Source organism: Gracilinanus agilis, chromosome 3 (assembly GCF_016433145.1).
Source record: "Gracilinanus agilis isolate LMUSP501 chromosome 3, AgileGrace, whole genome shotgun sequence".
NCBI lineage: Eukaryota > Metazoa > Chordata > Mammalia > Didelphimorphia > Didelphidae > Gracilinanus > Gracilinanus agilis.
This window is the reverse complement of record NC_058132.1, coordinates 680,484,310-680,507,034: the sequence shown is the minus strand read 5'-3', so window position 1 is coordinate 680,507,034 and position 22,725 is coordinate 680,484,310.

Here is a 22,725-nt window from a genome sequence, read left to right as displayed (position 1 = left end):
TATATATACGTATATGTATATATATATATATATGAGAGAGAGTCTCATCATTGATGAGACCCATTTGTATGTAAAAGCTTTTTTTACAAATTTTGCAAATTTGTATGTAAAAGCTTTAAAAAAGATCTTTAATCTCCATCAAGGATCCCACAATTAAGTTAGAGAGGCCAGAAATAACTGATAGCTATGAGCAGATGAGTAAAGATATAATAAAGAGTACACCCAAAGGCTGTGAGGCTTGAGCCCCCACACCATGTCACCTTGGAGTCAGAATCATTGGTGTTTAGACGATTTTCCCTTGGTATCTAAATTTAAATAGACTCCATAGTTCAACCTTAATAGATATGAACCAGTGAGGGATTGAAAGTTTCTACTCGATCAAGGTAATTATCATATTATTGAGTTAAAACTCAACAGTGAGGTTGTACTACCAGAATGTGCTCCCTACAATTCATGAGGTGACGGATCTCTGTCTAGACTTTGCATACATCTCATCCACTTTTTTTTTGTTTGCCCCAACAGGGCTAAATACTAAATACTAATAGTAATAAATAATAAATACTAATACATATATGTATATAATTGCTCCTAAAATAAATAGGAGCAATACATGGAAATGGGAATTCTTTGAGAAAGGGAATGTCTTACCTTTGTCTTTGTAGCCACAGTGCTTTGGCATAGTGCCTGACACATAGTAGGTACATATTTGCAACATTATTTGCAATTAATAACTGTTGTACTCAATGATTGGGAATAGCCAGAAAAATGGCTTTTTCATTCATTCATTCATTCATTCATTCATTCATTCATTCATTCATTTGGGGAAGCCTCAGTGAAGAGGTTAGAGAACTGGACTCAAGAGTCTAGAAGACCTGCGTTCTGCCACACTCTCGCTGACCTAGACGAGATACCTAAATTCTCTGAGACTACAAGTTGGAGAAGGGTGGCCATCTGCAACAGAAGAGGGAATATACCAATGAAATTATAAGTGTGGTTAAAAAAAATTGGGGGGGGGGCAAATTGGGGACCGTTTGGCACTGGAGCTACAAAGACAAAGCTGTCCAATTGTAGTTTTTTTATTAGGACAAGGAGAACCAGAGTCTCTACACACACACACACACACACACACACCCCTAGTTAAGCAAAGTCAAGCAAAGGAGTTGAGAAGCCTTGCAGATGGGTCCTCTCAGTTCTAAGTCAGGCTAGCAGAGGCTCAGTAATACAACTGTTCGAAGAATTCTGATTTTCGCATTGTGTAAGCTGTTTTCTTAATGCCTCTCTCCCCTCTGCCTAGGTGATATACGTGAAATAAGGCATGGATAATGGGTTTAGTAACACTGAGTCAAATAATGCAAACCATAATTCGTGTGCAATTTGTAGGGGGAGGGGTTCAAAATCAAACTTGTTTTTAAATGCCAGGAAAAAAAAAACCCACAACAATCCTCTAAAAAAAGGAAAAGAAAGAAAGGAAGGAAGAAAGGCTTCTAATCAGAGGAGAAATTCAAAAGCTCGTGTCATAAATGAAAACAATTTGCTCTAGCCGGTCCCTGCTGTAATAAGTGTCCCAACTCTCCCAGTGCTGCTCCGGTCTCTAATGATATTACCGTATGGGGCCCATCTCATCTAATCTGTTAGTAAAATCCTAAAGTCACTTATGTCAGTCTCTAACGCAAGCCAAATGAGTCTTCCCAGTAATAAGAAGCTTCACAGAATTAGTTTTCGTTCTGCAGAAAATTGCCGTTGGGGCTGGCACTTTTATCTAAAAATTTCACTCGTGCATAAGCAAAAAACTCATATATTATTTGGTTACATTCCATCAGTATGAGAAATAACATTGTGAGAATTCTATGCATGCTAATGATATATAGAAATCCACCTGCTTTCAGATAAAATGAGTTTAATTTTCTGTTGCCCACTGCCTGGTTGGCCTTTCATAAATTACTTATGCACAGCTATTATTAAAATAGAGGGAAAGCAAATTAGAAAGTCCTCCTATCTCTCCACTGGATTTAGCCAAGGCAGGGCTGTGACAGCTAGAGTCAGCGTTTTTGAAAAATTTCTGCTCTCTTGAAAAATTTTGCATCTCTATACAATTCTATACCGCTGTTGTAAACGTTCTGACCTGCCTTCTCACCAAATTAACCTAAATCCTTTCTATTTTTCAACATTAATGGAATCCTCTAGAGTCCTGCTGATATATATTAAAATATATTTATTGGTTAATTTGGATTCCAGCATTTTGTACCTCATTTCCAGCCCTTCTGTTATATCTGAACAGCTGGGAGTTGGAGCATTAAAAACTTACAAATTAAGATACATACTGTACATCTTACAATGATCAGATCCAAACAACTTAACTTTTGTCGAGATACCCGCCTGGCAAATTTAACTTTCTGATGAAATGGAAAATGGGGACCGTTCTCATGAAAGAGTTAATTGGATTTAAAATGGTGTTTGCCAGCGATTGGTGGGGATCTTTACTGGTCAATGGATACTTGACCTCCTGGTTACATAACAGATGAAATGGGGTGCCATTTGTGAGGTCCACGGTTCACAGGGGCTTAAGATTCATTTTTATTAATTCTATTCCTTTGGTCATTTTGGGTAAGAGTTTCTTGTGGCAGGTCAAGCAAAGCATTTTTTTGGCTCCCTGAGAAGAGATCAGTGTTTACTATGCCCTTCCCAGTAGCAGACACCAATAACACCAACAATGCATTATTTTAAAAGTGATTTTAACCTTGGTTTTTAGGTTGAAAAAAAATACCCTTCGATAAGGCAAAGAATAATTCCTCCCCCCACTCCCCACCCCCGAGAAATCTCAGGCATAAATGGGCTAGTGTGCTATAAGTTGTTAAAAGTAATTCATGGTAGATGAGAAAGCTTTTTATTTTATTGTGCTCAGGATTTTGCATTTTTAGTGTAACACTTTAACTTAATTCAGAAAAAAAAGAGAAGAAAAAGCTTATTAATGATTATCCTTAAGCCAGTTGTTCCTTGGCTTCTGATTTAGAGTTTGAAATGACTGGATTGAGAAAGCAGCTTAAAGACAAAAGAATCTCAAAAGAACAATACACCCTTCCCACTCAGTAGGTCCCATCCGCAAATCATTCATTTTTCTTTCTCCCTGGGAGAAACATTTTTGTTAAAAAATATTCTCATTAATGCCTTAAAAATGGGCCACTCCCATTCCCAAATCACCGACCCCTCAGAGCCCTCTCGTTAGCCAAGAAGTAGTTAAGCAAAATAAACTATCCCACTGACCACACTGTACAGTGTATACCCCATTCTGTATCTGCAATCCTCAACCTTTCTGCTGAGAGGCAAGAGGTATATTTCTTTATCATTTTTCTATAGACCAGATTGGTAATTGCTTAGAATATTTTTAAGCCATAAGATATGACAAAAGAAATGGTTTCAGAGAAAATTAGGAAGACTTGTATGAATGGATATAGAACAAAGTAAGGAGAAATAGGAGAACAATTCACACAATAACAACTTTATAAAAGCAAACTGAAAGATGTGAGAATACTGATCAGTGCAGTGCCAAACCACAATACCAGGGGTTTGAGAGAGGTGGTGGGCTCAAGATATAGAACAAAACATGCATTTTTGGCCATGATCAGTGTAGGAATTTGGACTGTGTATATTTATTTTGAGGATTTTCTTTTTTTATGGATTTATGAATTACTCATTGAAAATAAGCAGTAAAATTAAATTTAAAAAAGACTGGTCATGACCCTTATTGAGGTTCCAATATCTTTTTGTTTTAATTTCCTTTCCACTTCTCTGTAACTACATTTCTCTCTTGCTAAATATATCCTGGTTCTTCTCACCCTGCTCTCTGCCATAGTCTGGACAAGTTCTCCTGGTTCTGATTATTTTGCTCCGTATCAGTTCTTCCATCTTTCCATCCATGCTGACTTTTTGAGGTAGGTGGTACCAATATTATCTCAGGTTTGAGGAAATGGAAGCTCTCAGAGGTCAAGTGACTTGCTTAATGAGATCATACAACTAAAAGAAAGATGAATTGGTCCTATGTCCATCCACAAATTTTGTGGTTTTAAAAATGTTATTCAAGGAACAATTGGCCAATAAATGGGAAACTAACTTCCTTAATGAATATAAAATACTGTAAGATTTGCTATTATGTGATATTAAGAGTAGGGTACCAGAGAATCTTACCAACAACATCTGTTCAGTTCTAGACATTGAAATGATTCTATCTTCCCCCTGCCCCATCTCTGATTTTGTCAAGTTTAAAGAGATATTCTTTTTTTTTATTGAAAGAATCAGAGGAGGGAGTTCCTCTCTAGAGTTCCATATGCCCAAGAAATCACAAGTTTAATAATAAATATTAAGGATGAGATGATGGTGATGGTTGTTAAGATAATGATGACTGACACTCTAAATGGAAGGATGACTTAATTCCTAAAAGATAGCATTTCTGTACATGAAATGATTTAGTTCTCAGAATCAGGATAAAAATGCCTTTAGAAACCATTTTCCCCTCAGAAATTGGCAAGGTGAGAGATTGAGAAAAGATGTTGTCATCAGGGCAGGGCTTAGAATTTGAGAACAACCTGCCATGTGGAACCGATATGATCCTTTGGCTTATTATTGGCAAACTTCTCACAGGTCTTACTCAGACTTTGGTAGTGCTGATCAGAGCCCCAAAGACCCACTGAAGACAAGAAGTGACTGCCACAGTCAGTCCAAGGATGAATGCAGAATGAAAAAGGCAAGCAGCTAGCCAGATTTTTGAAAATATCTGGATGCTTGGCATCACGAAGACAGCCTCTCACCAATCCTGGGGGATGTGTAGGAGTAATTATAATAGTGGCTCATATATATCTGTAGCCCTTAAATGTTTAAAGAGGCTTTTCTTTCAGCAACCCTTTGAGATTCATGAGTGAGGTTGGAGATCTCCTCTGCCAACCAACATCATATAGATAAGTCTGAGGGAGGTGTGTGTGTGTGTGTGTGTGTGTGTGTGTGTGTGTGTGTGTGTGTGTGTGTGTGTGTGTGGTCTCTANTGTGTGTGTGTGTGTGTGTGTGTGTGTGTGTGTGTGTGTGTGTGTGTTGGGGCTGGAGTAGAACAGGGTATAGTTTAAGGGGCCATCTGGATAAAAAATGTTTGAATTAGTCCCAAGAGTTCTCAGATTTGTGGTTTTGGCTTAGAAGGAACACTCTCTCAGACTATAGAGTATTAATTATACCTTTACTGAGAATCATCAAAGAACATGGGAATCAAGGCTACTAATGAAAAGTTGGTCCCATATACTTATACAATCTAACCAGTTCCCTTTGACTAAATCTCAAAGAGAGGCTGAATGAAGTTCCCAATATCATCAGCTCAAAGGAGGGAGGGTCATGCCAGGACAGAAAAGCATAAAAAGCTCCTCCTTGTAATTGCTTTTATTTCTAAAAGCTGGAGGCTGCATTAGCAACTGTCAAAATGCAGTTTATAGAGATAGTTGGGTAGCTCAGTGGATTGAGAGTCAGGCCTAGAGTCAGGAGGTCCTAGGTTCAAACCTGGCCTCAGACACTTCCCAGCTGTGTGACCCTGGGCAAGTCACTTGACCCCCATTGCCCACTCTTACCACTCTTCCACCTATGAGCCAATACACAAAAGTTAAGGGTTTAAAAAAAAAAAACACAGTTTATATCAGTGGTGTCAGATTCAAATAGAAATGAGAAGCATATAGACTTAGAAAACCACAAATTAACATTATCTATGTTGTATTTTTCCTCTTTTTTAAACATTTCACAATTGCATTTTAATTAGTTTCCAGCACTTGAGAGTTTTACTTGCAGTAAGTTTGACATTTTGACAACTTCTGATTTAAATGACTTAGGGCTGCGAGTTCCTAGACTCCTTAATTTTATTATATCTCATTTTTCTGAACTTTCTTTGTTTCTCCCCAACCCCCCACCTCTCACCTCCAGCTTTCTTTCTTTGTTTTACCTAGGTTAATTCTTACTATGCATGCCCTCTGACTCTAGGGTACTTCCTTATTCCAGGTCAGTGGTTCTTAAAAATGTGGTCTAGGGATCTGTGAATCCCTTTCAGGGGTTCCTAAAGATCAAAACTATATCGATAACAGGGGCAGCTGGGTAGCTCAGTGGAGTGAGAGTCAGGCCTAGAGACGGGAGGTCCTAGGTTCAAACCCGGCCTCAGCCACTTCCCAGCTGTGTGACCCTGGGCAAGTCACTTGACCCCCATTGCCTACCCTTGCCAATCTTCCACCTATGAGACAATGCACCGAGGTGCAAGGGTTTAAAAAAAACTATATTGATAACAATGTTATTTTCTAATTTTCTAAATTTTTAATATGGTAATCAATAATTGATATAACCCTCAAAAACAAAAACTTTTTGGAATCCTCAATAATTTTCAAGAATATGAAGGAGGACTGGTCCAATGATAGAATGATCTCAACTGATTGTTCACAGACAGTTACAGATCTATCTCCTTGTTCTCTCTTTCTCTCCCTTCACTTGACTAGTCTTTAAAAAAAAAGGGTATGAAGAAATCCTGAGTCTAGAAAGTTTGAAAACTACTGTTCAAGATCATAGTATGGTAGGTAGAGAGTTGGAAAGGACCTTAGATGTCATCTAGTCTAATTCCATCATTTTACAGATAAGGAAGGGAGTTGAAAAGAGAATGAGACTTGCCCAAGTACTCACCCAGGTATTAAGTAGCAAAGTTGGAATTTGAACCCAAGTTATCTGACTTCAAGCCTAGCACTCTTTCAATTAGGATACATTGCTTCTAGGTTTATGAACAGCAATTATGTCTTGGTAGAGGCTGCAGTGGGCTTGGCTACAGCCCACTACAGTGTCTAAGGTGAGATTTGAACCCAAGGCTTCTTCACTTCAACCCCAACACTCTATAAATGCTGATTTTTTTTTGAGGTAGGTGGGGCAGATTATTTACATTTTTCAGGTGAGGGAACTGACAGAGTAAGGGATTTGTTAAGGTCATCCAGTTGGTAAGTATCAGAGCTGGCATTTAAACCCAAAAAGGGAACTAAAACTGGAGTACACTTCTCTACAGCCAAAGTGAAATAAAATATTCAAACATTCATTTCCCTTCCTCCTCTTTTTTTCAATCAATTCCCCAGGAAATTCAGTCCCTTTCTACCAGCATCCTATTGACTAAAGATACTTGCTTTGGCTTGAATTATTTGGATTAATGGTGTGCTCTGAATTCACTGGATAATTACTTCATTGCATCTTTATTCCACTTTGGAAATTGCCTGCTCTTTCCTTTTCCTGTGACATGTACAGGTATTTGTTTCTAGGCTTCAGATCACTGGTTCAGAATTGGAAGGGACCTTGGAGGTCATCTCTTCTAACCCTTTTATGTCATAAGTGAAGAGATCGAGGACAAAAAGTGAAATTACTTAGCCAGTGTCACACTGGCAAGAAATACAAGAGCTGAGATTTGAACCTAGGTCCCCCAATTTCAAATCCAGCTCTCTTCACAGACCCTCATACTTCTGATTTCAGTTTATGACTTGCCTGCAAAATCCTCCCTTTGAGTAGAAGTATCTGAGTTTGGAGGGGAATGAGAAGATATTGAAGGAAAAAACCTTGAATTGTGATTAGAATCAGATCTATTAAATTCACACACATATGCATACATATATATGTATTTATAAGGAATCTATAGGGAGTTTTCCAAATCATGGTGGTCCCAAGAATACCAAGAAACAGACAAAATCAAATCCCGTACACACTGGAAGGAAATTACTTTAGGTTGTTTTCAGGTAAACCCATGTATAAGAATGTTATAGAACTGAATAAAAGCAAGCTGTCTCAAGTACCCTCTGAATATTTATAAAACACGATATAACGCATTATCTCGAGATTCTTCAGCTGTACAATTTTAATTGTTCCAACTCCTGGAACATGCAACTTATGGTTCTTGGATTAGTGAGCAGCTCCCCCTCCCACCACTGCTACACAGATATACTTTAGCTCAGTGAAGTCTGAGGCTTCCTCCATAAATTTCCATAGGAATAAGCTGGGAACATATAAATAAAATAAACAGGGAGAATGCTAGGGATGATGGAAGAATAATGGGAAATTGTAGGTAGAAAGTTCTTTGCTGATCTAAAGTGATCCCTTACCTTCTGGAAATCTTGGAATCAGTACCAAGTATTGATTCTGAGACAGAAGAGCAGTAAGGGCTAGGCAATAAGAGTTAATTGACTTGCCCAGGGTCACACAGCTAGGAAGTGCCTGAGGCCAGATTTGAACCCAGGACTTCTCTTCTCCAGATACTTGCTCTCAATCCACTGAGCCAACTAGCTGCCCCCTGACTTCCTCTTTTTGTCAGTGGCACCATCTTTACCCAATCACAAATGTCTGAAACCTTGTTTTTCTCTTTGACATTTCTCTCTCTCCTCACTTCTCCTAACCAACTAGTCAATGGGAAAGAAGCATTAACATTTTTTGTTGATTCCACTTCAGTTCCTTTTCTCACTCTTAAGTCTCATTAATGCCACCCTAATCCAGGATGTATGTTATTATTGCCATAGTCTCTACTTTCTTTCATTAAAAAACAAAACCTTACCTTCTGTCTTGGAATCAATATTAAGTATTCATTCTAAGGAAGATGTGCAGTAAAGGGTAGGCAATTGGGGTCAATTGACTTGCTCAGGACCAAACAGCTAGAAAGTGTCTAAGGCCAAATTTGAATTTATTTTCCTTCTAGTAGATATAAGTTTCTTGAGAGCAAGGGACATATCATTTTCATATTTGCATCCCCAGTTCCTGGCACATGGTAAACAATAAATTCCTGTTGATTTATGTTTATTGATTAAAAATATGTTATATAATGTTAACATAAGTTATAAATCACTTATATTATTGTTACATATTTTATTCTATGTATAAAAATAAAAATAAATATTTATGCTTAAAAATAAGTTCCTTCTTATATTTTAAAAAAGTAAGTTATTTTCATAATCATAATGAAAATTTTTGTGATTTCATGGGCAGAAAATTGCCTTGACCAACACAGATTAGCTGCCATTTTGCAACTTTTAGTTTTAAAGAAACGCCTGTGTCCCTGAGAGATTAAGTGACATCTAGAATAAAAGACAAGTCATATCAGTGAGCTTCTTATTCAGTTCTGAGAAGACCTTGCCCACAGCTTTAGAAGCTTCAATGGAATCAAAGATGATGTTTTGGGCAGCATTATTTTTGAAGAGTTGTCTGTCTTTTGAGTAATAATAGCAATAGCATGGATTGTGGTTGAATCCTTCTACAATGCCAAAGTTGTGATGGGAGATTTTTGCTAGGGGCAGAGGAGTTGGTAATGTAGGAAGTATCACTGACAATCCTAAAGGAAATATATTTCTCATGGGGCAGAGATGAAGATATATTTAGCTCCACCCTTCAATTGAGCCTCAGCCTTTTCCAGGATGGCTAAGATACCAGTAGTCTCTACTCCATGCCTAGCTCCAGCATCTTCCCACTTAACATTGGTGGGGAAATGTTCCTAGAAGATGGAGTGGTTTTTCCATTGATTACCAGTTTTCCATTCTCAAGCATGGTAGTGTCTTTGAATTTGTTATAGGGGGAATCATATTGAAACACATAAACTCCATCTCTTGGCTTTAGGCATTTTCTTCAGCTCTTCTCCACTACTGGAATATCCTCTCTCCTCATTTTGGTTCCCTGGCTTCCTTAATGTCCTCCTAAAATCCCACTTTTTACATGGAACTTTTCCAAATTCCTCTTAATTGAAGTTCCTTATTTCTGTTAATTATTTCCTACTCATCCTATATATATCATGAGTCTACATAGTTGTTTACTTTATTAGATTGTGAGCTCTCTGAGGGCAGGGATTTTCTTTTGCCTTTCTTTGTATCCCCAGAGCTTAGCAGAGTGCCTGGCACTAGTAAGCACTTACTAGTTACTGAACAACAATTGGGATCAATGGTGGTACCATTGATGACCACAATACTCATTCTGTCTGAGGTGAATACAGCCTCTGTCACTAGGCACCCAGTATGGCCAGATCCATTTACTCCATCCAGCCTTTGCTAATTCATTTCCATAATATGCAATTCTCAGACTAAGAAATAAAAACTATCTTTAGTCATGTGAAAAAATGCTCCAAATATCCGTGAATCAGAGAAATGCGAATTAAAACAACTCTGAGGAACCAACTTACACCTATCAGGCTGGCTAATATGACAAAAAAGGATAATGATAAATGTTGGAAGGGATGTGGAAAAATCGAGACACTAATACACTGTTGGTAGAACTGTGAACTGATACAACCATTCTGGAGAGCAATTTGAAACCATACCCAAAGGGCCATAAATCTATATATATACCCTTTGACCCAGAAATATCATTATTGGATCTGTACCCCAAAGAGATTAAAGATAGGGGAAAAGGACCTACCTGAACAAAAATATTTATTGCAGCTCTTTTTATAATGGCAAAGAACTGGAAACTGAAGGGATGTCCATAAATTGGGGAATGGCTGAACAAGTTGTGGTAAATGGTTATAATAGAATACTGTTGTGCCATGAGAAATGATAAACAAGAAGATCACAAAAAAACCTGGAAAGACTGATATGAAGTGATGCAAAGTGAAGTGAGCAGAACCTGGAGAATGTTGTATAGAGTAAAAGCAATAATGCAGCATGATCAACTGTGAATGACAACTATTATCAGCAATGCAAGGATCTGTTATAACTCCATGGGACTTATGATAAAAAAAAACAAAACTATCCACTGCTATAGAAGGAACTGACAACATCTAAATGCAGCGTGAAACATGCCTTTTTCACTTTATTTCCTCTGTAAATTTTTCTCCAGTGTGATATGTGTCTTTTTCATAACATAATAAACATGGAAATATGTGTTATGTAATAACACATATACAACCTATGTCATATTACCTGCCATCTTGGGGAGGGGGAAAGCGATGGGAGAAAGGGAGAGAACATAGATCACAAATTGTCGGAAAATGACAGAAAATGACATGTTGAAAATTGTATCAAGGTGAAATCTGGAATAAAAATTAACAAAAATAATGAGGGAAAAAAAAGCTAATTGAAGCAACTGAGGTGTATTTTCTCATCTTTTGTCAGAAACTAGGCTGGGTAATTGTAATTACATAGCCATTAGTTTAGGAGTTTTTGTACTTTCCATTGACATTAATGTAATTATGTTGTATATCACTTTCCTGATTATTTCACTTTAGATAAACTCATAAGTTTTCCCAATCTTCTCTGTAATCTTCATATTAATTTGTTCTTAGAGCACAATAACTTTCCATAATATCTATACACCATGACATGCTTCCAATCACCAGTTGGGCCAGTCTAATTTCATTCCCCCAAATAGGCAGTTAATTTGTTTCTTTCTGTTATAAAGATTTTTTTCCCTTTTGTTGCTTCCTTTCTAATTTTGGTTACATTGGTTTTGTTTATACAAACCCTTTTTGATTTAATGTAATCAAAATTATTCATTTTACATTTTGTAATATTCTTTATCTCTTGTTTTGTCTTAAATTCTTTTCTTTCCCATAGATCTGACAGGTATACTATTCTATGTTCACCTAATTTACTTATAAAATGTGTTTCTTTCTGCACAGATTATCCTGGCTTCCTTAAACAATCCTATCCCATGGTAAAACATGGAAACCATAACTTTATTCAAGTCCAGTGCATGGGATTTAAAAGTCTAAAAGGTAGTAGTCAAGATAGGGATAGTAGGAATGGTAGGAATGGTAGGGATGCCAATCATTCAAAAAGATTTCAAAACTATGTTTGGATTGAAATGTTTCCATTTTTAGAATTGACCTATGGCTTTCATTTCTGCCTATTTCTTTCATGGCAGCTTTTGAGAGTTGACTGATTTTGACTAAACTTGATACATTATAAAGCTAACTCTTAAATTCCTGGTTCTGCTTATTTCACCCTGCATTAATTCATGTAGGTCTTTCCGATTTTTTCTGAATTCATCCTGCTCATTGTTTCTTATAGTACAATAGTATTCCATCACTAATATATACCATGATTTGTTAAACTATTCCCCAAGATAGATATCCCTTCAATCTCCAATTCTTTGCCACCACAAAAAAAAAGCTATTAGAAATATTTTTGTACAAGTAGGTGCAGTTTTATACCTTTTGGGACATAGTTCCAGAATGGTTGCCTTCCAGAATGGTTGATTTAGTTCACAACTCCACCAACAATGTATTGGTTCCTAATTTTGTCATATTCTCTCCAAAATTTATCACTTTCCTTTACTGTTATATTGGCCAATCTGTGATGTGGGTTGGTACCTCAGATTTGTTTTAATTTGCATTTCTCTAATCAAGAGTGATTTAGAATATTTTTTCATATAATTTTTGGTAGCTTTGATTTCTTCACTTGAAAACTGCTTATCATATCCTTTGGCCATTTGTCAATTGGGGAATGACTTGAATTCTTATTAATTTGGCTTAATTCTCTAAAATTTGAGGAATTAGAGTTTTATTGGAGAAATTTACTATAAAAATGTTTTCCTGGCTTGTTGTTTCCCTTCTAATCTTGGTTACATTGGTTTTGTTTTCATAAAACCTTTTTAATTTAATATATAATATATAATAAATAATAATTTAATATAATCAAACATTTTTATTTTACCTCTTATGATGTTCTCTGTCTCTTCTTTGATCACAAATTCGTCTCTTCTCCAAAGATCTGCAAGGCAAAATATGCTATATTCCCTAATTTACTTATGGTATCACCCTTTATATTTAAATCATATACCCTTTTTGATCTTCAACAATTATTAAAATATTTTTATTAAATTATTAAATTTATCTTATTTTATTTATTTTTTAAAATCCTTACCTTTACTCTTGGAGTCAATACTGTGTATTGTCTCCAAGGCAGAAGAGTGGTAAGGGCTAGGCAATGAGGGTCAAGTAACTTGCCCAGGGTCACATGGCTGGGAAGTGTCTGAAGCCAAATTTGAACCTAGGATCTCCCATCTCTAGGCTTGGCTCTCAAACTATTGAGCTACCCAGCTGCCCCCTATTATATTTATTTTAAATTATATTTTTAATAAAATAAAAGCCAATGTTCTGTGATCTCACAGGAATGGGTATACAATGGGCATTTAATAAATATTTATTGATTATTTCTTTTCAAAGATTCTTCCAATGCATTAATTAAAGCAGGTCTCAGGCTTGGAGGGTTCTCAGAAGCAGTAGTCTGTTCAGAAGAACACCAGGATAGAAGTGAAGAGAAACTAGTATATTTACATGTGTCTTCATATCTGCTTAGTCTCCATTTTTATCAAGATCGATTCCTGTTTTCATTGAAATGGGTTCAGGAATTCTCCTTGGAAGTCACTTTCCTAGATTATAAATAATGATGGGCAAATTTTCTGTTCTAGTTAGGTTTATGTATGGTATATAGGATTGAGAGTGAGTAGGTTAAGTTGTATCTACTACTGGAGAGTTGAGGCTTTTCCTGAGACAATCAAAATGGTAGGACCTTTGCCAGAATTCCATGATCCTTGGGGTTTGTGCTCTTCCGCTGGCCATAAAATCATCTTGCCATCTTCTGCCTGGCCCTGGGTCACTGTCTCTGAGGTCCCATCACTGGGACTTCTTTCCTATGGTTTGTCTTCTGTAATTCCTTCCTCTCCCTTTCTCTTGGGATTTGAGTGGATCAGGCAATGTAAGCATGGCAGGTGGCCCGAGTCAATCTCTTGGGGTAAACGGTCTTCTCTACCCCTCTGCACATTCAACTGAAATTCCCATAGGTACTAGATTCTTAGTTTGGGGTTAGATAAGGGGAAAGAAGGAATTTCCCCCCCTCCATACAAGGCTAGATTTCTCTTGCGATACAAATTGCACAAATTCCCAAGATCCCAATTTATTAGTCAGTTGCTTTCTGACCAATAGAAAAATTGCAGAGAATACAAGTTGCTCCTCTGTACAAACTCATAGACATCCTCACCATCTCCCAGGGTGACAAGCAGTACAAATGCCTGACTTTCCCCAAGGGTATCCCATCTTAAATCTTTTGGATCTGTGATTTCACTCATGCAGGGAGCTCCGGACCCCTTGATTGACATAAATCAGCAATTGTTGTTCAGTTGTTTCGGTTGCGTCCAACTCTTCATGACCCCACTTGGGATGTTCTTGGCAGAAATACTAGAGTGGTCTGCCATTTCTTTCTCCAGTTAATTTTACAGATGAGGAAACGGAGGCAAACAGGACTAAGTGACTCGTTCAGGTTCATACAGCTAGGAAGTGTCTGAGGTCTGATTTGAACTAAGGTCTTCCTGACTCCAGCCCTGGCACCCTAGCCACTGCACCACCAACTGCCCCCAAATTGTATTACAATTGTAATCACATCCTAAAGTCTTTGAGTTGCCTATAGGACTGAGGTAAGAGACTAGATAAGGGTTACACACCCTTAGAGATGGGACTTGAACCCATAGTTTACCCTGATTCTGAGGCTGCCTCTCCACTCACTCTTCAACCTTTCCTTTCCGTATGCCACATAATACTAACCACTCTCTTCCCACCCCCAAAGCTTATTTCTTTAGCTCTTGTATACATCCTATGAACTTAGTAAAGGACATCTTGTAATATTAAATGCTGGATTGCTTTAATTAAAAGTCAACCAGGATTTGCATTAAATCCTTGACTTTTCAGGGTCTAATTAAGAATAGTGAAAATTAATGTGGGCAGAGAGAGTCATTCTCCTCACCAGTTTCATATTAATGGTTTATGTCAGTGCATTCATTGCACGTTTAAAATGATTTAAAATATATTTGAAGAAATGTGTTTTCCTTTGAGATCAGGGCAAGAACAAAAAGTGACTGCAAAGGAAATCACTTTTGAAAAGATTCGAGAGGGATGTTGAGGTCTACTTTGTTAATTTGGTATAAAGTAGCTGCTTTTAAGCGAGACTCATTTTTATTTTCGTTTCCCAGCAGATATGAAATCAACTTTCAAAAATGGTAAAATGGTGATTTGGAAGGAACATATGGAGGCACCAGACAGGCTTTATTGATGTCTGCTTCTAAATCATGAAATTCAAGTCAGACCAAATCTTAGCTGGCTTTAACCTTTGCCTCTTTGAGAGATCTTGTTGAAAATACTTCAAAAGAGCTGAACTTTAAAACTATTCAAACAACAACTTGGATTGTCAAGTGTTTTCTTTCAGGTAGCACAAATGCTTTCAGAATCAGGTGGAAATGTATGCTAACGAGGTAGCCTTGACAGAATATTCATTTTATAATGTTTGTGAGGAACTCTAGAAACAAGTGGTGCGCATTTCCCATCCACAACAATTGTTTTTCTGAATCACAATGTGCAGGCACTAATAATAATAATATTAATACTGACAATGTTTATCATTCTCAACAACTCAAAGGGCTAAACTATAAACCATCTTATTTCAAACTCCCATTACGGTGAAGGACAGATGGCACACTTCAAATATTAGAATGAATGGGAATTGGAAACAGACTACAAAATTACTTCCCCGCATATACACAAATAAGAACTAGCTGCTTTATCAGAGTGTGGGGAACTACAAAATACAAAACCAACAGAGAAAGAGAGACAGAGACAGACAGACAGAGAGACAAAGACAGGTATAGAGAGACAGTAATAGAGAGAGACTGATTTAGAGAGGAGATAGTACAGAGAAGGGAGAGGAGAGGAGCATAGAGGGATAGAGAATGAAAAGGGAGATAGATGGACAAAGACATAGAGACAGTGAGAGAGAGGAGATAGTACACCAAAGGTAGGGGAAAAGAGGATAGAGGTAGAGAGAGAAAGAGAAAGAGAGAAGGAAAGAGAGAGAAGAGAGATGAAAAGATAGGAGGAGAAAAGAAAGAAAAGAGGAAAGATAGAGATACAGGGATAGAAACAGAAAGAAGAGAAGCAGGAGAATGAAGAAAAGAAAGAAAAAAGAAGAGAGGGAAAGAGTAGAGGAAGAAGAAAGCAAGAAGAGAGAGGAAAGGAGGAAAGAGGAGAGACAGAGAGAGTATGTGTGTGCATGTGTGTGAGAGAGAGAGAGAAAGAGAGAGAGAGAGAGAAGAGAGAAAAGAGATGGAGGGAGGGAGGAGGAGAGAAAGGAGGAGACAGGAGAAAGAAACAGAGACAAAGAGAGGGAGAGAGAGAGGAAGAGGCAGAGAGAAGAGCTACAGAGAGAGAAACAGAGAAAGAGAGTCCAAGAAGAGAGAAGGAGGAAGGGAAGGAAGAAAGAAGGGAGAAAGACAGAGAGAGATGAAGAGACAAAGAGGGAGAGGGAGAGAAAAGAGCCATGAGAAAGAAACAGAAAGAGATTTAGAGAAGGAGAGGGAATGAGACAGGAGAGTGAGAAGGGAGGAAAGGGAGAATAGAGAGGAGAAGAACAGAAAAGAGACAGACAGATACAGACTAAAAAAAAAAAAAAAAAGGAAGAGAGAATTCTCTAAAAGGAATATTCTTCAAATTCCCCAATGAAGAAAATCTTACTTAAAGCCTTAAAAATGTTGCAAATCAGGAAGGAAAGGAGCCTTTGATAACAGTTAGAAATGCTATCAAATGAGACTTGAAATTTCAGCAAAACAAAAGTGTGTTTTCATGCTGATACCAGCGCCTAAGCTCCCTCTGCTCCACTTCCGCGCTCTGAGGCAAGAAGGATCAAGTTCTTGTGCCTTCTGCCTGGTTTTGTTAAAAAAAAAAAAAGAAAGAAAAAAAATTGAAGTAAAGTCTCAGCAGAAGAAAGAGCAAAGTAAAGTACTAGCAGGAAGCCGAGAGGAGCCCAAAGAGATGGGATATTGTTCTCCCAGAAGGAAGGGTGAGCACGATTAGGCTGTGGGTGATTGTGTCCTTGTATAGTTGAGTCTTATCAATGATACCCCCATTTCTGGCTTCTGTAGGAAGGCTGTGCTTATTTCAGGAGGAGCTGAAATGTTCCAGCCATGGGGAATTGAGTACAGAAACAGATGTTTCTGGTCCAAAGCCCAGAAACAGATGTTGCTTTTCCCCACAGCAGACTCAGCATGGCCACCCTGAAATTGGCAGTTTCAGGCCAGGCTTTGTCAGTTTTAGGATGGCCCTCCTCCATTTATCTTTTCCTCCTGGCTCTTTGGGTTGGCTGAGAATACAGCGACGTGGGACTCAGCAGACTCAGGGGCTGAAGTTTTTCCAACTTGTTTGGGGCCCTGTTTCAGGAACCTAGGAGCCTTTGCATGAATTCCCAAGGTATTCCATCAAGACAGCCCTTGGCAGAGCTCAGATTCCTCTGGTATCCTGTCTCCAATCACAGAGGAAGGCCATTGCAGAAGAACCAAAAGAGCTATAATGGGAATTTACAAATCAAACTTGTATAGACAGAACACAGTAAAAAACACACAGAAAGCCACTGCCACTTTGCCCTATTTGCAAGAGTGCAAATCACTCTCAACTTCTTGAGGGAGAAAAAGGCAGCATCCCCTCTGATGACTCTGAAAAGCCTACTGCTATATTTGTTTGATAATGGATTTTAGTTCATTCTCACATATTCCACTCTTGATCAGCAGGAGTATTTCAGTACAGAGAAACAGGCTTTTACCAGAAATGGAACAAAAGCCAGGGATGAAAAAAAAAATCCCAGCGCATAGAATGATCTTTGCATGTTTGTTCAAATGATATTTTTTAACCCAATTGGGGTGAGTTTTCCTGAGCTAAAATCGACCAGATGTGTCTGCAACATTTGTAGACAAGAGGTAGACTCGACGCCTTTTTAAAAGTTTAACTCAGAGGTTCTAATCTTCTGGAATCTATACATGGATATCCATTAGTTTTATTTCAGTTCCTTCTTAAAAGGAAAAATAACCATGATAGTAGGCATTTCTGGGGAACTTTGGATTCAGGATCAGATTTTACGTGTTTGGTTTTTATTTTTTACTTTTCATCAGTGGGGATTAATCGAAGGCATCTGACTGGCCACCTAAAGATCTAGAGAATATTGTGAAATAAGAAAGTTGTAGGAAATAAATGTAAAAAAAATCCCCCCCGGCATAAATAACAATCACTTATTAATGAATCCTAAATTTTATGCTAGAGTTTAACTAGTAGCCTTTTCTAAAATGACTCTCATGTAAAGTATTCCAACTAGCAGCCTTGACATTGGTATCACTGAGTCATAGAATGTAAGTGCTGGAAGGGACCTAACTCTGTGACCCATGACTAGTCACTTAACCCTTATTGCCTTGTAGTCTTTGCTGCTTTTCTGTCTTAAAAGTAATACCAAGAGAAGATAAGGGCTTAAAAAAATCATAGATGTAGAGCAGAACAAGACCACAGAGGTTCAACATCTTCATTTATAGAGGGAATTGAGCCTCAGAGAGATTAAATGGCTTGACTGGAGTCAGAAATGGCAAGTGATGGAGTGATAATTCAAACCCAGGTCCTCTGTACCTAGCACTCTTTGATTGTAACAATTTCCCAATTTGAAAAAAAATAGATATCTTATGTGATATGCCTAGTTTGAAACAGATTGACTACTAGGGTCTAGACTTATTGATTTCTCAGTCCAGTGTTTTCTATTTGAACAATATCAATATTTTACTTTTTTAAATTAAATTTTATCTTTTTCTTATCAACAAAAAATCTACCTTTTCTCTGTCTTTTTGACCCCAGTTGAGAAAGAAAAAAGGAGAAAATCTCTGTTACACACATTAATGGTCAAACAAAACAAATGTCCACATTGGCCACGGTCCAATAAAATCTATGTCTCATTCTGCACTCTGAGTCTTTCGCCTCTCTATTAGGTAGAATTTTTTTCATCCTTAGTCCTTTGAAATCATAATTGGCCATATTATATTGATCAGAGTTCCTCAGTCTTTCAGAGTCTGTGAAAAATGTTACTGTGTAAATTATTCTCTTGGTTCTGGTCACTTCATTTTGTATCAGTTTGTATAAGTCTTTCTAGGTTTCTCTGAAACCATTCCATTAATCATTTCTTACAGCAGAATATTATTTCATTGCATTTATATGCCATAATATAAAACGTAGCCATAATATAAATATAGCCATTTCCCGATTGATTGGTATTCTCTTAATTTCCAGTTCTTAGCCACCACAAAAAGAGCTGCCATAAATATTTGTGTACATCATTAGAGTTCCTTTTGCTTAGGACTAAACCCTTCTTTAATCTACTCTCTTATTCCTCCCTCTCCTCATTTCCTTCCTGTTTTCTTGTTGAATAAAATATCTTTCTGCACTGAACTCACTTTGCATGTGTGCTTCTTTGACTAGATGAGAGTTAGGTCCCAGTGTCAGCTGCTTCTCCCACCTCTTCCTCCTAGTTTGCATAAACTTCTACTCCTATACCCTGATAATGAGATAATTTTCTCTATCCTTGCTCTGCTTTTCCTCTTTTACTTTATTTCTCATTTTCTCCCTTCTTATTCTTTTAAGACCATCAAGATATAACAGAACAACCCATAGGTTCTCTCATTTTTTTGTTCTTTCATTTTTCAGTCATGTCTGACTCTTTGTAACCTCATTTGGGGGCTTTTCCCATGGGTATCCCGTCTTTTTTCTTTTGGGTCTGTGATATCATTCATGCAGAGAACTCCCAATGAAGAAAATCCCTCAATCAGTACAGATCAGCAATTATTGTTGTTGTTTAATTGTATCAGTTGTCTCCAACTCTTCATGACCCCATTTGGGGTTTTCTTGGTAGAGATGCTAAAGTTGTCTGTCATTTCTTTCTCTGGTTCATTTTACATATGAGGAAACTGAGGCAAACAGGGTTAAGTGACTTGTCCAGGATCACTCAGTATCTGAGGCCAGATGACTCTTCCTGACTCCAGGCCCAGGGCTCTATGCACTATCACAACACTTATCTCTTCTGTCTAATTGGATTTCTTCTATGATCCCCGAGGATGTTAGGGTTCAGAGGGGACATATGTATCAGCTTCCCATATTAGAAAGCAAGCAGTTTATCCTTATTTAATCCCTTATGATTGTTCTTTTATGTTTATCTTTTTAAGTTTCTCTTGACTCCTGTGTTTAGACTTTAAAGTTTCTATGCAGCCTTGTTGTTTTCATCAGGAATGTTTCAAAGACTTCAGTTTTATTAAAGACTCATTTTTATTTTTTACCTTGTAGGATTATACTCAGTTTTGCTGGGTATATTCATCAAAGTTGTAAGCCTATATCTTTTGCCTTTTGGAATATTGAATGGAGAGCTCTTGGTTCCTTTAGAGTGGTAACTGAAAAAGTATGATTGATTCTGACTTTGACTCCTCAATGTTTGAATTCTTTCTGGCTGCTTGCCACCATTTTAATTTTTATCTGGAAGGTTTAGATTTTGGGTATGATGTTTTAGGGAGTTTTCATTTTGAGATTTATGAAGTCAGTCAGGAGATGACTGGTGGGTTCTTTCTGTCTCTTCTTTGCCTTTTGAATATAAGAGCTCCAGGTAGGTGTTTTTTTAAATTCTTCTTAAAATATGATATCTATGTCCTTTTTTGGTCATTCTTAGATTATATCTTCTTGCTCTATTTTCCAAGTGAATTATTTTTGTTACGAGATGCCTTACATTTTCTGGTTTTTTTTTGCAGTCTTTTAACTTTGTTAAATATTTCTTGTTGTCTCACAGAGTCATTGATTATGTTTTCATTTATTCTTATTTTCAGGAAGTTTACTGCTTGATTTAGGTTTTGTCCTTCTTATTCCAACCTGCTAATTCTCTTTCTAATTCTTTTTCCTAAAGTTCCCATTTCTATCCCATTTTTTCTTCTAGAACTCCAATTTCATTTATAAAACCAGAATTTTTAAAAATCTCATTTTATTTATTTGAGCTTATGTTAAGTTTTTCTTTGAGGTATTGTTTATAGATAGTTGGGGGTTATTTTCTTCTGGGCTTGAGTCTTGAGTACTTTTGTCATCAAAATAGCTTTTTATGGTAGAATTCTGTTTTTTAGGGTTGTTCACTTATTCCTCCAGCTTAATTTCCGACTTCAGATCTTATGTTAGGGCCAGGCTTAATATCTTTCTGCATTGTCCTTGTTGCTATTTTCTTGTTGAGAGTTTGTTATATAAGGGATGTGACATTCAAATAGAAATTGCAGTCACTTAACAGTTCATAAGAATCCCTGCACCTGCATATTGACTTAGAAAACTACATATTGATATTATTTCTATTCTATTCTGTTTTTATTTATTTTGTTAAATATTTTTCAATTACATATTATTCAGGTTGCACTCAAGAATGCTGCAGGTATGTTTGACTCCTCTGTATTAGATGATGTCCTGATCTATAAACTGTACTTCAGGATCAATTCTGAATTCCAATCTTATGTTTCCAACTGCCCCTTGGACAGTTCCACTTGTGGGTCCTGCCTGTCCCTTAGACTAAACATGTCCAAATCTATACTCATTGCCTGTTCTGGGTTTGCCTCTCCTCCTAGTTTGCCTTTCTGTTGGTGACATCCCATCACCCACGCTTAAATTTTTGAGACAATGTTTGACTTTTCATTTTTCCTCATTGTTCTAAGTATTCATATTCAATCAACTGCTACATTTAGTTAATTCTATCTCCCTAATATCTCTCATATCAGTTCCCTACATTTAACTCTCACTCCATCCTTAATTCAATCCCTTATTTATGTTTTCCTAGGAAGTAAAGAAAATTATTGGTACCTTTTGTTTTTACATAAGTCATTTCAAAATATATCTCTCCTTCTCCCACCTAGATATTTTTTATTATCTAGATAAACTTGATAATAAATAATAAAATAAAAGTATCTAAGCAAAACTAATCAGTACATCAATCAAATTTGATAGCACATGCAATGTTCTGCAACCATAGATCCATACTTCTGTAACAAAAGATGGAAGTGCATTTTCTCATCTTTTCTAATGCTTGGCCATTATTATTATCATTACATAACATTCCATTTTTTGGTTTGTTTTTCTTTCCATTTATATTGGTGGCATCACTGTGTATGGTTTTTTCCTTGTTCTTCTTACTTCACTTTGCATCAGTTCACATACGACTTCCTAAGATTCTCATTATTTTTTTCGCCATAGTAATATTCCATTACATTTATGTACCATAATTTGTTTATCCATTTCCCCACCCAACTGGAATCTTCTTTGATTCTAGTTCTTTACTATTGCAAAAGTATTATTATAAATATCTTAATGTAAATAGTGCATTAAAAATTATTGACACTGGGTCTAGTCATCTTCTACTAAGCTCTCTCCTTTTCCTTTTTGTGTGTCTGAGGAAAGAGGCATGGAATAGGGCCATCTCATGCAAGACTTTAAATACTAGCCTAAAGAATCTTCCTTTTATTCAGGGGGTTATGGATTGCTACTGAAGGCTCTTTAGGAAAAGAGGATAAAGTCACTTAATTTGGAAGATGACTGGAAACTATCTGAAGAAAAAATTGAATGGAAAGAGACAAGAAGCAGAGGTTATGGAAATGATATAGGAGACTGGTAATGGCATTCTGCACTAAGGTGGGAGCAAAGGCAAAGGAGAGGGATTGGATCTCAGAAATGTTTAGCAGGCTCTCCTATGAGAAATTTCTATTCAACTCTAAAATTAGATCACCAAGGTAGCAGATGAAAAGCCAGCAATAAAACCCAAGTCCGTAGTTTTTCTATTATGTTTCCCCTCAAAGAGCTTATACCTTGGTATTGGATCAAATTATCTCTGAGGACCTTTCCAGTTCTAAATTTATGATCCT